Raw genomic sequence first — 18,437 nt, forward strand, 5'->3', positions numbered from 1 at the left:
GAGAGAGTGCACAAGTGGGAGGGGCAGAGAGAGGAAGAGAGAGTCTCAAGCAGACTCCATGCTGAGCACAGAGCCAGACACAGCTTGATCTCACAACCCCGAGATCACAACCTGAGCAGAAATCAAGAGTTGGATGCTTAACTGACTGAGCCACCCAGGCACCTTAGGACTTAGCATTATTAATAATCAGTGATATGAAAAACAAAAAGACATGCACATACACATCTGCACATGCCATTCTTTCTGCTTGAAAGACTCATGTCACATCTAGATACACACTTCTGCTTTTCTTTATTTCCCCCAGTTCCTTGAAAGGACCTACAAACAGTGCCCCTCGCATAGTGGTGTCCACATTCAGCACAAAGGTCTTGGCTTCCGAATTCCATTCTCTACTGAAAGGAACCTTGGGATAATGGCTGATTCTAGGGCTGGAGAAGGGAAGGTATAAGACAAATCCAGCAATCAAACAATGATGGCAACATGAGGTCAGTGGGTTATGGGAGACCGTTTAAAGGGGGCTCCCCAGAACCAAATCTATGACACTGTGATCAACAAAATGAATAGTAATGAATTTTTGAAAGGAATGGATTATTGCTGATGAGCAACAATAAAGAATCAATAAGCCTACATTGGTGGGGGGGGTGTGTATGTGTGGGGAGAGAGAGAGAGAGAATTGGGGGAGAAGGAGAAAGAAGAAAAGCACATCCTTGGGTGACAAAAAATTCCCTGTATGAGTTTATTTGCTGATTAACAAGATTTCCTGTCCTTTCTACTCCTCTCTGGGTAACAGAACTTTTCCCTTTTCTAGGTAAGTAATTATGGAGCAATAGGCATGTTCCGTATCAGTATGATTCAGTGTTTCCAGTAACGAAAAGGAGAGATTAATGAGGTGAGTACACATAGCACTGGGCAGTTACAATAAAATCTTATGTTAATGTGGGACTTGACAATTTTCAAGGCTATCTTGATTTTTGTAATGAATTTAAGAGAAATGTAGGGTGAAGGATTATTCCCATTTTGCAAGCTGGGAACAACAGGGCTCATGGACTCAAGTAAGTTGCAGAGATGTAAGGAGAAATGAAGTTTTTTGACTCAGTGCTTTCCTTTGGGAAATCCTTTCTATGGAAGTTTGGTCCTTGGTGAAAGAGTACTTCTGATAGTCAACTGTGTCTGAGCTGTCTTCACCACACAACAGCTAAGTAGCAGAGCCAAGCCCGAGGCAATCTGGACTCCTGAACCTGAGCAAGCTTAAAATTCAAAGACTACGCTCTGTTTCTGCCACTAATTTACTTTGTGGCAGTTAATAACAATGTGATAGGAGTTTTCTTGTCTATTTTGCAATTAAAAGCATACAACAGGGAACTCCTTGACATAGACAGCTAATAAGAAATATGGTTAAATCGGAATCTAAAGGCACAGAATTCTTTTGCATTTGATCTCACTAACACTTCTAGACTTTTAAGTAGGATTTGCATGTGGCAGTTTGAATCTTGAGTCTGGGTTCTTTGCAGTATATGAAACACCGTGAGTGAGTAGTGAAGTTTACATTTGCAATGAGATCGTCCTCTGAAAGGACTGTGGCTGAACTACTATTTAACTTTCCATGTTTGGAAAAGGAACTGAAAGAAGCACTTAAATCCCTTTTCCCCCATTTTTTGTAATATGAGTCAAATTTCAGGAAAGCTCTCCTCTTTCCCCACACAAAGAAAATTTTTATGTTCCTATCTGGCGTAGAGCTATCTAATGACCAAAGAAAATCCCCAGATCTTTTATTTTTTATTTATGTTTTTACCCCCCGCCCCGCCCCGCCTGGGGAAAAGGCACTTGTTTTAATGGAACAGTCAGCCTGTCAGGGAGAACACAGCAAACTTAATTGGCAGCAGTAGAACAGATGCTTCCCTGAGTCTGTTCATGCACCTGATATGGCTAAAAGAGTTACCGAAAGGCCAACATGTGGTTTTTGAATTGCAGGGAACTGAGTATTATGAAAACTCCACTCTTAATTTGAGACATCATTTAGTATTTCACAAACGATCAATTCCCAGAGTATTCTGTGTATAAAGGCATTGCAGAAGAGGAATGGAAAGCCTTCTTTATGATATGTGTTCAGGCATTCAGTTTCTCGATCGATTCCCAGTTGACTCTGAACTTTAAAACGGCCCTCCAAGGTTGTGCTGTTCGATATCAATATTCTGAAGTATAATGCTATGTGTTCAGCTGAGCGCTTTCTTACTTATGATACATTCGTTCATTCAACAAATACAAGATACTGTGAGGAAGCAAAACCAATAGACTTAATCTCTTCCCTTGTGGAGCTTAAAATCCAGAATAGGGGTAATAGCAGCATTTAATTTATTTAAAACACACAGATTGCTATAGTAAATAACAGAAGAGAAGTACTCAGTGTCCTGGGGATGCTAAGGAGAAAGAGATCCCCTAGGTCTGGGGATCTTTTGAAGCTTTGCCAATGGGGGAGCACTTGCTGTGAGCTCTGAAGGATGGGGAGGATCTCACTGCACAGTTGTAGGGTAGTTGCATGGTGACACCAAAAGCAATGATGTCCAGACAGAAATGTGTGACAAGTACACTGACAGGCAATCTAATCAAAATGGTAATGTCGAAGACCACGGATGGTGATCTATTGCTGCTCAAATTACATTGAACTATTTGGTTCTCAATAACACACTTATGCCAGCATTCCAATAATTTTTAATGCTTAATGGTTTCATGCTCTTCCTATTAGAACTCCTCCAAGTGGATAAAATAATGACTAATACAGTAATGTACCTAACATTTAATACATTAATGCATTACTGCAAAGAATGTTAATGCATTCTTTAGAATGCAAAAACCCAAGACCATTTTTGTTAAATCCTCAATAGAGTAAAAGTTGAAACACATAAATGTTGCTTTCATAGAATGTTCCATGACATTAAGACCTCTGTAGTTTAAACTGACAGCCACTACATTTTCTAGGCTTTTGTTTCCTAACCTGCAAAGCAGAGACTTAGATCCCTTGACCCAGATAACTTCTCCTGGCTGTTTGAGTCTCTAAACACACTGAAGTCAACAGCACACAGCTATGTGTTATCAGTTCTCATCTACACCTACATATGGTCCCAATGCAACAGAGCCTCAAACACCACTACCTGACCGGACCAGGAAACCTAGTAATTTTACAAAACCATCATTTTCAAGTTCGAAGTCAAGAAGGTGCCCAGGCACAGAAGTGTCAAAAGTAACCATCTGGACATCGTGCTGAGAGAACTCACCAGAACACTTGAGCTCTGGCCTGATGGGAAAAGAAGCTCAAAGAAGTAGAGGAAGCAGATGTGGGGGACGGGGAAGTGCCCTGACTGGGAATAGGAAACGTGTTCTGTTCTCAGCTCTGCGCAGACTAGCTGTGTGACCCTGGATAAGTCCTTTCATCTCTCTGGCTTAGAAAAAATTGATCTGAGTGATGCCTCAGATCCACTTTCACTCTGCACAAACCTTTGACTCCATGTGGGATATATGATTCAACATCTTAATGTTAATTACAACAGTAATGCTCTGATTCACCAAAAAGAACACGGATCGTTATTTCTCACAGGCAATTGACAGCCTTTCCTACCAGCACTTCTGTTCTAGCCCCATGCTCTACTTTTATTGCCGAGTCTTCTGATTAAATCCAATTGTTCCCAGTGTAAATGTTCCTGCTTTTCTCCCAAGCCCTTCCAGGAGGGTTTCTGGAGCTCATTCTCCCATTCTGCTCAGTAATGTGGGAAACAAGACTCTCTTGATACTTCCCATTGCTAAAAATGGAACGTATTCAGCCCTGAGCCCCAAGTTATTAGCCTGGAAGATAAGCGGAAAAATAATTGAAACTCAGAACAGCTGCAGTCCCTGTTAGGTCCTTCTATTTCTAGTAATTAAGTTCTAAACGGAACTTAGCAGTTGCGAGTCTTTCCCTTTGTTTGCAAAGGTCATGAAACAACTGCAAAAAATAAATGAAGGTTATGACAGTTTATAGAACACATGTATTTATGAAATAGTTACTAGCAGAAAGAGGATCTTCTTGTCATTAAGGTAACTGTTATCCTTACTTTATATGAATTCTGTCCCTGGTTTAAAAAAAAAAAAAAAAGGAACCTCAAACAATATTCCTGTTGGTCAAGATAGTTCAGCTTCATTTTACATATACATTCTTGCTTATCTTCATTCATTCATTCACTGACTCACTCATTCATTGAAAGAACACACTGGGCTTCAGGAGCACTGGGGTCACTCTGGTTCAGGCCACAGCTGAGAATGTATATTTACTACAGAAATGCAACAGTCCACACTGAGGGCAGACCACGGTCCCCTTCCACCTGAGAACATGCTTATTCATGATCTAAGCTATTCCTGCGATCGTTCACACAAACACACACAACACAAAACATGCTTTGAAAAAGAATTTTTTGAGTTTTTATCATAATACTTTCTTGCGTAGAAAGTGGAACAATTTGCATATTCTTTCCCACCTCACTTATTATTTGGTTAAAATGACTCTGGGACACACTCTGGAATGAATTCTAAGGTAAAGAAAAATATGTAATGTGGTTAAAATTACATAATAGTTATAAAGCTAAAGAAGAATCAAAAAATAAAAAGCCTGTGAGATCAATAGGAGAAAAAAAAAAAGTATTCCAGAAATGCTTTAGGGTGAGCAAAAACTGGTAGGTTTGAGGACCCGGGCTGATAGAGGCTTCATGACTGAGTGGTGGTGGAGGTTGTGGGTCTGGAGAGTGTTAGCTATTGTGTTTTAAAGCCTGGAGGACAGAGGAGGGTTGAGCCGACTGGGTTATCCTGCTGCAGGTTATCTTAGCAGCAGTTCCCAGAAGCAGCTGGTATTACTGTATATTTTATCCATAAAAATATTTTAGAACTAAAGCTTACACAATTAAGTAACTTTCCCGGAGTCTCAAAGCTTTGACTCAGTGTCCAGGTCAGGGCTCACACGCAGATCTACTCCAGTTCCAGAGCAGGTCTTGGCTCCATAGCCTCCCAGGGACAGGTGGTAGTGCGCTCCAAGTTATTTCAATCTTCCCAGGCCCCTGATACTCCTGAAAACCTATCACACCTATGGTAATGCTTGCTTTCCTGTTCTCCTCTCCCACTAAGTGCTGTAAAACTCCTCTAGGAACTTCAAGTCTGATCGAGTTGTTGCTAAATGCATGTAATAAAATACTCGTCTTTGGCATCCTGTAAATATTGGCAGCTTCCTATTTGGCTCACACCTCCCACTTCCCCGTGCTCTGCCGTGTTGCACGTAGGTCCTTTCCCTACTGCCTGCATTGCAGTATCTAAAGAAAAGTGCTAGATTTTGAGTGTAGTTCAGATCCTCTCTCTCCCTCTTCCTGTCTCTTTTCGAAGTGGATCATCCCTGGCACTAGCAGCTGGAAATAAAATGACATCTGATCTAAAGAATGTAAATAGTGTGTGTGTGGGGGGGGGGGGAGGGAAGGGGTAATGACCAGGGGGATGCATGGATTAGTCTGTGGTATAAACTTTAAATTTTTTAATTTATTACAAATTATTCCAGACACATAAACATATATGAGAGTAATGTAACAGACGCCCACATATTAAGTCTCCATCTTAAAAAAGAAAAATTTTCAAATATAGTTACATTCCTCTAATGTCCTACTTCCTAAGTACTTCTTGATGAATTCCATAGAAATTGTAGTACCTGCTTTCATTTCACTTTTAAGTTAACTTTCCATTTTCAAGTTAGCTTTTTAAATTTCAATTAATTTAAATTTAAATTAACTCTTGAAGATTTACTTTCATTAGTGACAAAAGGTTTTGCTGTCTCTCTGATTTAATTCTGTGTGTACTTGGATATCTCTCGGTCACTTCACATTCAAACCACCAAAACCAGAAATTACCAACTTCCCTACCACACTGCCTTCCCCTATGTGTTTCCCCATTCTGTAAGAAGCATTATGATTGTCCCAGATCACCCAGGTTTGCTGTATGGGATCTCGTAAGAGCTTTCCCTCTGCAGCCTGCACCCCCTCTTCCCCGCCCTGGTTGATATCCGATCAGTCTGCAGATGGGGCTGCTTTGGTTCTCTCTGTTGGTGCTGCATCTCCAACACCTCGGCCTCCCTCTAGCCCAGTGCTTCTCAAACTGTTGTCCAGGAGCCTGTGGGAATCCCCGCGAATCTCTTAGAGTGTCCTGGGGTCAAGACACTGTTTGTGATTAAATGAAGGTGTTATTTGCCTTTTTCATTTTCTCTCACAAGTGGGACAGTGGAGTTTTCCAGAGCCCACATGTCATGTGACATTACGACAGACTGAAGATGTGACAACTGAATGTATGACAATCCAGCTGGATTCCATAAAGCCAGACAGTAAGGAGATTTGTAAAGGTGTAAAATAGTGCCACTTTTTATACTGTTTTTTTTTGTTTGTTTGTTTGGTTTGTTTTGTTTTAAAAACAATTATTTCTTGGGGCACCTGGGTGGCTCAGTGGGTTAAGCCTCTGCCTTCAGCTCAGGTCGTGATCTCAGGGTCCTGGGATTGAGTCCCACATCGGGCTCTCTGCTTAGTGAGGAACCTGCTTCCCTCTCTCTCTGCCTGCCTCTCTGCCTATTTGTGATCTCTGTCTGTCAAATAAATAAATGAAATCTTTAAAAAAAAAAAACGGTTATTTCTTCATGAAAATGCTTCTTATGTTAATATATGTTATTATTTCAAAATTTAAAATATTTTTAAGTTTCTGTTTGAATTTCTAGTATGGTAAACACTGATAGATAAAACCTACCTCAACAAAAGCACTTTGGGACCCTCCATCATTTTGACCTCCATCCACGGCCCCAAGACCAAAACTGTGAGAGCCACTACGCTCGTCCCTGTCTTCATGGCCTCTCTTCTATCAGCCTTTGCAACATCTTCTCAGTGATTTTCTTTTCCTATCTGTCCACATCTGCCAAGTTCACCTTCTGAAGAAAATTCTGTTTTCTATAATATCATTTCCTTCTCAGAATCCACTGCTGTAGTAATCTTCAATTCCTACATTTTTCACCCTTATCAATTCTCCAGTTTTATCAACCACAATTTCTTTTTTCTTTTAATTTTTTAAAATTTTTATTTATTTGAGAGAAAGAAAATGAGAGAGAGAGAGAGCGCGCACACATAAGTGGGGGAGGAGCAGATGGAGAAGCAGACTCCCTGCTGAGCTGGGAGCCCAATGCTGAGCCTGATTCCGGGACCCTGGGATCATTACCTGAGCCAAAGGCAGATGCTTAAATGACTGAACTATGCAGGCGCCCCTCAACTACAACTTCTGTTCCCAAACCATCTGCTTTAGACCATCCCCTGGCCAGGCCAGTTGCACTGACCCCAGAACATATTCTCCTTCACCTCCCAACTTTTGAATTTAGATTGTTCTGTCTCCCATCCCCTCCTTGGACTGGGCATCTCTCCTCTACCCAGTCTGAGGCAGCACAGAGAAGTACGGAGTTAAGAGCATGTGCTTTAGAGTCTAGCTGGAATTCTAGCTACCTCTTCTTAGCTATGGGATAGGGACAATTTACCTTATGGAACTGTAAAAGAGAAAATTCAGTACAGTAGTACCTCCTTCGAATGCCTATTATAAAGATTATACAAGATTAGGTATTCAATTAGTGTTGGGCAATGTCATTCAAATCCTGCTTCCAAGGATCCAGCAGGCTTCTCCAGCACTGTTCTCTCTCCTACTGCACTTACTGGAATGGAAGATTTTAGCCCACGCATCTTGGACTTCTTCTCCAAGTGAGATAAGACACTGTGACCATAAGAACTAACTCTATCCTTCTCCCTCTTGCTCCACATATGTGCCTGTTTCCTTAAACCTACCCAGTGTTGTTACACCTGATTCAATAAATTCAATGTGTGTGTCACTGGTCCTCTGCTTTCCATAAAATGATACACACAAACCAATTCTCAGCTGGTCGGGCCACAGAAAATGCATCTGATCTATAACCTTTCATTCCTCTTTCCCATCTCTGAACAGCCAGGCCAAGTCTTCCTCTAGGATAATAAATCCATTCACTTGAAAAAGGAAACTTAAACAGGAAACATTTTATATAGAAAGACAGATTTGATGATAGGAACATCCAAACTACACAAAAATGAGGCCAAAGGTTGGTTGATTCTGGCTGCAAATCAGTCCTACTGTGACATGACTTTTAGGCATCCTCAACTTCTTAGAAGTTTGCTGAGAATTGACAGAGCCTGAAATCCTCAGTTAGTGCTTTGTCAGTGAAGAGTAAATGGTTACAGGATGTGGAAAAGCCTTCCACTTGGGGTCCAAACCTGTCCTGACTTGCTCTGAGGTCACGATGTCTGCTTCACGACTGTAAGTTGGTTTCTGACCTCTGGAGATCAGCTTTATGGTCGACTAAGTGAACCATGGTTGTTACAGAATGAAATGCGACAGTGAGAGTGTCAGTGTCTTTGATTAACTCCTTGAATGCAGAGAAAATCATCATTCGGTGATGTCATTCTCATGAGAAAGCAAACTTCTTCTGGAAGCTCCCAAGGCAGAGTTGAGAAGCGTAGTATTTTCAGATAAGTTCTGTTGTTACAGATGTGATAGAGTGTCGTGCTTCTCAAACCATCTGTAGTGAAGAACCAGTTTTATGTTTTATTTTCAACCTGTGGATCAGTACTTTTGTCAAAGACAACAAAATACCGTGGCAATGCCAAACTGTTATACAAGTTTCTGAATGCGTATTCTCATTTTCTGAAAGTTTATCTCACTATGCCCCAACAATGGGAAATCACAGAGTGGCAGACTTTGAGGGGCTCTGGCAGAGTGGACACTTGGCATTCCTCTTGGCTGCCTAGTATCTCAACTGTCTTCCTAGGTTTAAGGAATTTCCTTAAGAGGTAGAGCTCACCTTCCATTTTAGAAGCTGAGGAGGTCAGCTACTTGCATTTCCAAAACTTCTATGCAAATAAAAGTGGGCACATAGTGTCAGTCAGTGCAAGGAGCTGAGACTTTGAATCAGAAGCCATGAAATGAAGAGGTGAGGACTGTGCAGAATCCATTTGGGTGAAGCTACTTGCAGATACACACAGTTCCCAAAGGCAGCATTGGCAACAATTCCAACAGCTGTAGCCCATGTCTATTTGTCATTAGCTATCTGTTGCTGTGTAACAAATTACCCCAAACCTAATGGTTTCAAACAATGATAAACATTTCTTTCTCCCATAGTGTGGATCAAAATTCAGAGCAGCACAGCTGAGTGGCCGTGGATGAGCCCCTTAAGAGTTTGGAAGGTAAGATATTAGCTGTGATTGCAGTCATGTTCATGTGCGACTGGAGATGGAGGGCCTGCCTCCAAGGGGACTCGCTCATTGGGTTGGTAAGCTGCTGCTGGATATTAGGAGGAGGCCCTGGTCCTCTCCCAAGGGCTCCTTGCATATTCTCAGAGCATGGCAGCTGGCTTCCCCTTGCCACCTCTGTGCAATCCCAGAGACCAGACAGAAGCTTCAATATCCTCTATAACCTAGCCTGGGGAGTTAAACTGTTACCTCCGCAAACTCTACTGGTCACACAAAGCATCCCTACTTCAATATGGAAGGATATTGCACAAGAGCATTGGTAACAGGATGTGAGATTTTGGGGCACCATCTTGGAGACTGGCTAACCAGCAGGCTGTGGGATCTGTACCTGATGGCAGTGACAATTGCTCTGTAGAGAACTAGTTCCAAACTGAAATATCTTCAAGTCTGGTTCCCTGACCATCTGAGAGACTCACTGAAGTTACTAAATACCCTTTTATCAATTTTTTTCTCTTCTAAATTTCTCAGATTGCTTTTAGTTGCTTGCAATTAAAAACTGATATATGGGGCAGGGTGGGGACAGGGGAGTTAAGAATACTTTTTTTTTTTTTTTAACCTATTTTCCTGGAAAGCAACCTAGTATCTTCCTGCCACATGGAAAGTTTGGTTACATAAGATTAGAATAGTACACTCTATTTCCAAGCTGACTACAGCCTTGCCTCATGATGATTCATCTTTCAAAATTTACAGCCTAGCCTTTATGTGGAGTTGTTAGTACCATTATGAAGATATGTTCTCACAAGTATGATTTAGCTCGCAAAAAACTTTCACTCAAAATAACTGTATTAGCAAAATCTTCTTTAACTATAATGCAGCAGAATGTTTTTCAAATGATTTTTTCAGTTTAAGAAAATCTCATGACAAATGAAATTGGGAAAAGCTCTGGAGTGTCACATAGGCACTCATAAAAGGAGAGCATGTAGAATCACTTTGCAAACAGTTGGACATTACCCACCATAACTGAACATGCATGGATTCCACCAACACTCCTGGTCAGTTTATACCCAAAAGAAATGCATGCATGTGTTCATCAAAGGACGGCTACATTACCACCAGCGCTAGTCATGGTCCAAGCACAAAAATAGTGCATGCCGCATAATTCCATTTATACATTGAAAAAAAATTAAATACAATTAAGTTTTAAAAAATAAACACAAAATTTAAAAATGGCAAAAGCAGTTTATGGTGTTAGAAATCAGGGTTCTGGTTACCATCGAGGGTAGGAAATGATATTGACTAGCAGAGAAAAGGGCTTCTGAGATAATGCTCTGTGCTGACCTAGTCCTTGATAGGCGTGCTGGTTACACAAGTGTATTTAGTATCAAACTACATGCTTATGAATTGTATATTTTATATGTATATTTTCCTTCAGAGAAAAGTATACTTTAAAAGCATAATAGGGACATTGATTTGCCACCTCTTATCATCTTTTTATCTCCCATAGCTTTTGAAAACAATAAAATAACTAAGGAGTGCGTTTGTTGTGATGAGAACTGGGTAATGTAAGGAAGTGTTGAATCACTATATTGTACACCTGAGACTAATATAACACGGGATGTTAACTAACTGGAATTTAAATAAAAAGTTAAAAATAAGAATACAAAAAAATATTAAGTAAAGCAAATTTTCATAGGATTTCTTTGATTTATAAAAATTTCACCTACCAAGTTAAACGAATTTATTGCTTTCATTGTTCCATGAACTAAATTTACTTATTTACACATTTCTTTGCTTGTGAAGAGCTTCCTTTTTGAGGGAAAATTTTACCTTTTTCTAAAATGGAGACATTGATTTTTCTCTGTTATAGGTTAGAATCCATTATATTTAAACTTGGCAAAGAAATAGCCCAAGAGGAATTTGCTGGGACAACCTGAGTAAGTGATGACGGAGCTGCAGTGACTGTCTGGACTTTGAGTGCTATATATAAGCATAACCAATGTGTTTAAACTAACTCTAGCAGCACTGAGCCACACCTGTGATGTGCGTCCCTCTGGATGAAAGTCATGGCTAGCTTGTTTACGTGACCGAATTTCCTGACCTTTATTTTAACACAAGCCTTGGAGGGGGGAAAAATGTTCCTTACAAAAACATTTTATCTGAAATCTTGGTAAAAATTCTAACAGGCAGTTCAACTATTTTGTGATACCAGGACTAGCTTTTAGCACTAAAACACAGCACTACAAATTACAAAGCTGTGATCACCAGGACAGCACGGTACTGACACAAAAACAGACACATAGACCAATGAAACAGAACAGGTAGCCCAGATATGGACTCTCGATTCTATGGTCAAATAATCTTCACAAAGCAGGAAAAAATATCCAATGGTAAAAAGACAGTCTCTTCAACAAATGCTGCTGGGAAAATTGGAGTGCCAAATACAGTAGAATGAAACTTGGACACTCCCTTATACTATACACAAAGATAAATTCTAAATGCATGAAAGACCTCAATGTGAGACAGGAATCCATCAAAATTCTAGAGGAGAACATAAGCAGCATCCTCTTTGACATCAGTCACAGCAACTTCTCCCAAGACATGTCTCCAAAGGCAAGGGAAACCAAAGCAAAAATGAACTTATGGGATTCATCAAGATAAAAAGTTTCTTCACAGGAAAGAAACAGTTAACAAAACAAAGAGGCAACCCACAGAATGGGAGAAGATATTTGCAAATGACATTCCAGACAAAGGGCTGATATCCAAGATCTATAAAGAACTTCTTAAACTCAAAATCCAAAAAACAAATACCAGTTAAAAATGAGCAAAAGACATGAACAGACTGTTCTCCAAAGAAGACATACAAATGGCTAACAGACACATGAAAAAATGTTCACCACCATTAGTCATCAGGGAGATTAAAATCAAAATCATAACCACACTGAGATTACCACCTTATACCAGTTAGAATGACAAAAATTGACAAGGCAAGAAACAACAAATATTGGAGAGGCTATGGAGAAAGAGGAACCCTTTTGCACTGTTGGTGGGAATGCAAGTTGGTATGTGCATTCCCTTTGGAAAACAGTGTGGAGGTTCCTCAAAAAATTAAAAATAGAGCTATCCTATGACCCTGCAATTGCGCTACTGGGTATTTATCTCAAAGATACAGATGTAGCAAAAAGAAAGGCTATATACACGCCAATGTTTGTAGCAGCAAGGTCCACAACAGCCAAACTCTGGAAGGAGCTGAGATGGCCTTCAACATATGAACTGTTAAAGAAGATATGGTTCATATATACAGTGGAATATTACTCAGCCATCAGAAAGGATGAATACCCAGCTTTTGCATCAACGTGGATTGGACTGGAGGAGATTGTGCTGAGTAAAATAAGTCAAGCAGAGAAAGTCAATTATCAGGTGGTTTCTCTTATTCGTGGAACATTAGGAATAGCATGGAGAACATTAGGAGAAGGAAGGGGAAAATGAAGTGGGGAGGAATCAGAGAAGGAATGAAGCATGAGAGACTATGGACTCAGAGAATCAAACTAAGAGTCTTAGAGGAGAGGGAAGTGGGCGAATTGGTTAGTCCAGTGATGGGTATCAAAGAGGGCACGTATTGCATGGAGCACTGGGTGTTATATGCAAACAATGAATCTCAGTACACTACATCAAAAACTAATGATATACTGTATGGTGGCTAACATAACATAATGAAAAAAATAATAACAAAAAATAAAAAAAATAAAAACTCCTTCCAGAAAGGTCTATAAACAGTCAGAGACACTTGACTATCACAAACAAAATATTCTGGAACAAAAGAGACCTTTGATTTAGGGAAGCATTCAGATTGTAAGGATTGCCTCTGTATGATTCTGTAATTTTATTGGAGACCACGTTCTGGAGCATGCGCAGACATCTCAAGAACAAGAGCTACTCACGGTTAGCCTTCAGAACTGCATAATGGAGTCCCGTTATAACCACACCCCGGGAATTATGCCTTTTAGGTTTTATGATGGGTATGTCACAGTATGTCTGATCCAGGTGATGAGGAAGAGCTCAGGAAGTCCTTCTGGGCTAGCCTTAGTGTAAGGGACCCAGCGTGTAAAAAAATGCCCCTGTCCCTGCTTGCTAACCCTTCTCATTTATTCAGTAGTTCACCACTCCACGAAAATACTCTGCACAAATGCATTTTTCTCTGGAGTCCTGGGAAGGATTCAAGAGTTCTGTTCAGCCGCTTTTTTGGTTACTTGTGCATACCACTAACACAATATGGATCTTGCTTGATTGTTTTTCTTTCTTGTGTCTCTAGAACCCAGCCCGGCACGTAGCAGATTCTCAATAGTTGGCTGATGAGCGGCACAAACAAATGAATAATTGTGATCCTGAGCAGTAAGGGGAGTCAGCGTCGTTGACAGAGTTATAAGCTGATACTATTGAAGAGAGTAGACCTTAGGATGACAAGCCCAGCTCTCCAGAGGACATTACTCCAGGATGTCAACCAGACTGAACAGCTTTAACTGTGCAGATCACCCTCGAGGCCAGGCTGATTCTGATTTCCAAGCCTTCAGAACCACAACAGCCAACCTCCTCGGCACTCCCAGCCAGACTGGCCTGAAGGCTGCCAAGCCCTCCGGGCTGGCTCCGCTGTCCACCCTGAAGCTTTATGGCTTTGGCAAGTCTTTGCTCATTCTGAGTTCAAAAATATTTACTAAATGTCCTTTATGTGTCAGGCATTCAACCTTTTACATAAATTAGTTACTTAAATTCATTTAGGTCCATAAAATAAAGATAAAAATAGCTGTCATACAAGGTTTATTGTAAAATTAAATGAATTCCAGTATGTAAGTCCCCTAATGTTTAATCTAGTGTATAGGAGTTCAGAAGATGACAGCTATTAAGAGTGAATATAATGAAATGTGATTTTATCCTTCTCCAAAACAAAACATGACTTGGGAAACATTACAGTATTTAAAAGCCAAATACTGAATTTTTTGAAATTTGCAGTTTGAATATTTCCTACTTCTCTCTGAACAGGAGTTATTTATATTAGGTTGTAACTGCAGATGGACTTTATCTTTATATTTGACCCAACAGTACAAAAATACAAGGAGATATTTCCCAATTACAAAACTCAGGTAACAATTCTCATGACTCCCTAGATTCATAGTTGTTAAACACTCTGTCTCTCTGCTAAGAACTGCCATTGTTGCCCAGGGAAAATCAATCTCTTCTAATATAAGGCGCTTTCATGGCTACAAGAGCAGTATTTTCCAAAAGCAATCTATGTGTATGTATACTTAATCACAGGCCCTCTGAACCCAAAATGAACTTCCCCTCACCTGAAAATACAAAAGCTTCATCAGTGAAGCTACGGACTTTACTTACTATTACTGAACAAATACTTCAACATAAAATTAATTAGTCATTTATACCTTGGTATCAATAAAATTAAAAGACCTTTTCTTAAGCAAGTATGAAAGGGTAGGGAGTAAAGTTAGCTCCTGGAAGAAAATGGCTTTCTAGTCTTGGAGCTCTGACAAGAAGTCGCACACGTGGGCGGGCTGTATACAAGCACTGAGAGAAACATGTGAGTAGCAGAAGTCAAGGATACTGCAGCCAGGCTGCCTCCATGCCACATATTCACCTGATTGAAATTTCCAGATAACCAAATTAATGACAACCAAGTCATCTGTCCATCACAATTCATCAAATCATGGGACCCCTGTGCCAAATGTGGTTCTTCGACATGCATCGGTCATTTACACTTCGGGACAGGGCTTGCATTCCCTCATCTACAAAATAAGAACAGCATTAGACAATCCTTTGCTAATTGGTGATCCACTAATAGCCTGTATTAGTGGTTTTCAAACTTATCATGTATGCAGATGACTCTGGAACATAAAAAACAAAACAAAACAACAACACACAAAACCCCCGCAAAGGTTAGCCTGTGATGTTCCCTGAACTCCACGTGCAGACTCTTTGGGGCAACAACTCTACCCTCCATTGTGTCAGATACCATCAGTGAACCCCTTAGGTCCCTAAAACCCCACTATTCACTTATTCCAGATGCCCTCTGACAGCCAGGGTGGCCTGTAGTGAGAGAGGACTCTTGTCAGAGCTACGGAAGTACGAGTGCCAGGGAATGAACATGGGAATGATAATGATAACTGGTATGTGAGTATTCAAGCTTCCTTGCCTCCTTGGGGGAATTATTCCAAGAAGCATGCACCATTTCCCAACATTTCCCCCCTGGAACTGAACTCCCATTGTCTACACTGGAGCTGCCTTAATAACTCACTCTTTACCAGCTGTCTCCCTTCCATGTATGATTTTTCCCAACATTTCCAAAACATAGTTCAATATATATTTCAATTTGAAAAGAAACACTGGAAAATCTAATTCTTCAGAGTTCTCTCACAATACAAATTTACCTTTCCTATCAAGGACATAGCTTAAAGTTTAAGAAACTTTGCACTAGTGTAAATGTCTATTCTGATGTTCAGAAATAGAAGGCATGTGCCTTTAAAAACAGAGCAAAAAGAACAAAAACAGTTAAATTCCAGTTCCTCAAAATGAACCATTCACCCCTAGTGTAAAGAGAAATCCAGAGATGGAAAGTTCATGTACTCTCACATTTTTCTATCGAAACTGTCCCTTCCCCAAATTCCCCTAATAAATGCAGTATCTGACATCTAAAAATCCCCAATTTCATACTTGCATAATCTTATCAACAATTTGATTTCTTCAGTATTCTGTGTTTTATAGATTGATTATCATCTTTATTTTCTTACAAATACAGCATTCATAGCTGATAGGGACTGTAGATAGAAATAACTCTATCTCTAAACTGCACGTAGTTTATTAACTCAAAACTAGAAGATCAATACAAGTTAGCTACCAAATCTCCCTCATCGTAAAACACATGACTGTAGAATATGCATATGTTGTCTACGGCAACACAAGCATTTCTGCCCCTGACTCTTGTCATACACGGTTCAAGTCTGAAAAGTAGCTAAACTGAGCACCAAAAATCTAGCTCTTTACTATCTTCCTGGCCATTTTTTATTCTAAAGTCAACCGCCTCTGAGCCACCTGCCAAATAGTCCTGCAAGGAGCCAAAATAAGTCTACCTTTAGGGTGACCGAGGGGAGAGTCACCAACTTTTGGTGAGTGCCCTCTCCTATCTACCGTCCTCTCCATAAGAGCCTTCCCTTTTGTCTTGCTCCCAGTCAGCTTTGGAGAAATAAGTCTGTTATATTCAGCAAGTCTCTTACACAAAGTATCAGTGGTAGGCCAGAATCCCTAGTCAATAGAGTATTTTTGGTTTTCCGGATAAGGAAGCCCATGAGAATTCTTCCCTTCTAGACTTAGGTGGAACTGGGCATTGTTTCAGGAAAAGATATTGTATGTGAATATATTAGAGGGTTTCTTCCAGGCATGTTGTCTACTCCACATTCTATTAAAAAAAAAAAAGTCAGTATCAATTCTAAAATAGGGAGTAAAATTATTACTTTAAGATTTTATTTACTTGAGGGAGAGAGAGAGAGAGAGAGAGGGCACAAACAGGGGGAATAAAAGGTAGAAGGAGAGGGAGAAGCAGATTCCCTGCTGAGCAGGGAACCCCATGATGGTGAACTTGATCCCAGGACCCTGAGATCATGACCTGAGCTGAAGGCAGGTGCTTAACTGACAAAGCCACCAGGCACCCCAGGAAGCAAACTATAAAATATATATATATATATATATATATATATATATATATATATATACACACACACACATGCTATATTTATATTTATATATATTTATATAGATATATAATACATATATGTATTATAGTTTGCTATAAATATATATTTATATGCTATATAAATTTATTTATATATATTTATATGCTATAAGTATATAGCATAATATATATTTTATTTATATATATTTATAGCAAACTATAATACATATATATTTTTTTCCCAGATATTACTGAAATATACAGCCTGAAGTGGCAATACAGCTAAGCAGCCATTTCCTTTTTCATTTTAAAATATGTTTAAAGTCCCCTTCAAAAACATACATATGGTACCAAATGATTCAGCCATTCATCACAATCGCCATTCCAAGAGCTCTCAGAGGGGGCCTCCAGCTAAGTCTTCACCAGTTTTCTTCAGTATCTAGCCAGGTTAACAATATGGATGGGGTTCAGTCCCAGAATTCTCAGGAGGCATAGCTAATAAAGTTCTTGGTAAGCACTGGACAGACATAAAAGGCATATGCATTGAGCAAGGACACTTGAGAGCTTCAGAAAAGCATTTCATGGACATGAAAAAATATTGTTTGAAATGTGATGAGTTCTGAAGATTTATTTGACTTTACAGGGGAAAACAAGACCAGAAATAATATAGTTTCAGAAGACACTTAGAGTGAGTTTTAACTCTCAGACCTTACTCACATTTGGCCTCTGTATCATTTCCCTTCACAATACCCCACATGAGGGAGAACTCAATTTCTAAACCCTTGACAATATTTGACACCAGGAACACACATTACCGTTAAGCTGAATGGAAAAATCTTTGCAGATTTCAGAGCTTCAGTTGAAGGGCACCTGTTTGGGGCAAGTGGGTGGTTCAGTCGGTTAAGAATCTGACTCTTGATTTCAGCTCAGGTCATGATCTCAGGGTCGTGGGACTCAGGCTGCCCAATGGGACCTGCATCACCACGGGTGCGGAGCCTGCTTCAGATTCTCCCTCCCTCTGCCCCTCCCTGCTCATGCTGGCACTCATGTTCGCTCTCTCTCCAGTAAATAAATCTCTAATCTCTTTATTTTGTTTTCGTCACACATAGCAAAATGTGAAATTCAATAGCTACTACCCCTTCCCTCACGGTATAGCTCATCCAACTTTATACCCAGCACTTCTGCTTGAAAACAGAACCACAAAGCTCCTAAGACGAGACATTTTTAGTAGGTTTTGAATCCTTTCTGAGTATGAGAGGGTAGGATATGCAAATTTCAGAAGAAAAGTTTCCCTTGGGGTAAATTTGGGGCTTTGATCCTAAAATAAACCAAGAATAACAGAGACAGAGTTGTTTTGAAATTAACAATGCTATCTCATTTAAATCATCCCAGAAATATTAACTGAG

The 18,437-nt window shown here is 39.9% G+C and overlaps 1 long non-coding RNA gene across 1 annotated transcript; it reads left to right on the plus strand.

Annotated features, from left to right (window-relative positions):
* The first annotated feature begins 406 nt into the window (after nucleotides 1–406).
* Nucleotides 407–14,626, plus strand: LOC131828051 (uncharacterized). The gene is made up of 5 exons (XR_009352205.1): nucleotides 407–485; nucleotides 809–889; nucleotides 6,272–6,379; nucleotides 9,229–9,293; nucleotides 13,609–14,626. It is a non-coding gene; the product is annotated as an uncharacterized LOC131828051 (long non-coding RNA).
* Nucleotides 14,627–18,437: the final 3,811 nt, after the last annotated feature.

This window comes from Mustela lutreola, chromosome 3, assembly GCF_030435805.1.
Source record: "Mustela lutreola isolate mMusLut2 chromosome 3, mMusLut2.pri, whole genome shotgun sequence".
In the NCBI taxonomy this organism is placed as follows: Eukaryota; Metazoa; Chordata; class Mammalia; order Carnivora; family Mustelidae; genus Mustela; species Mustela lutreola.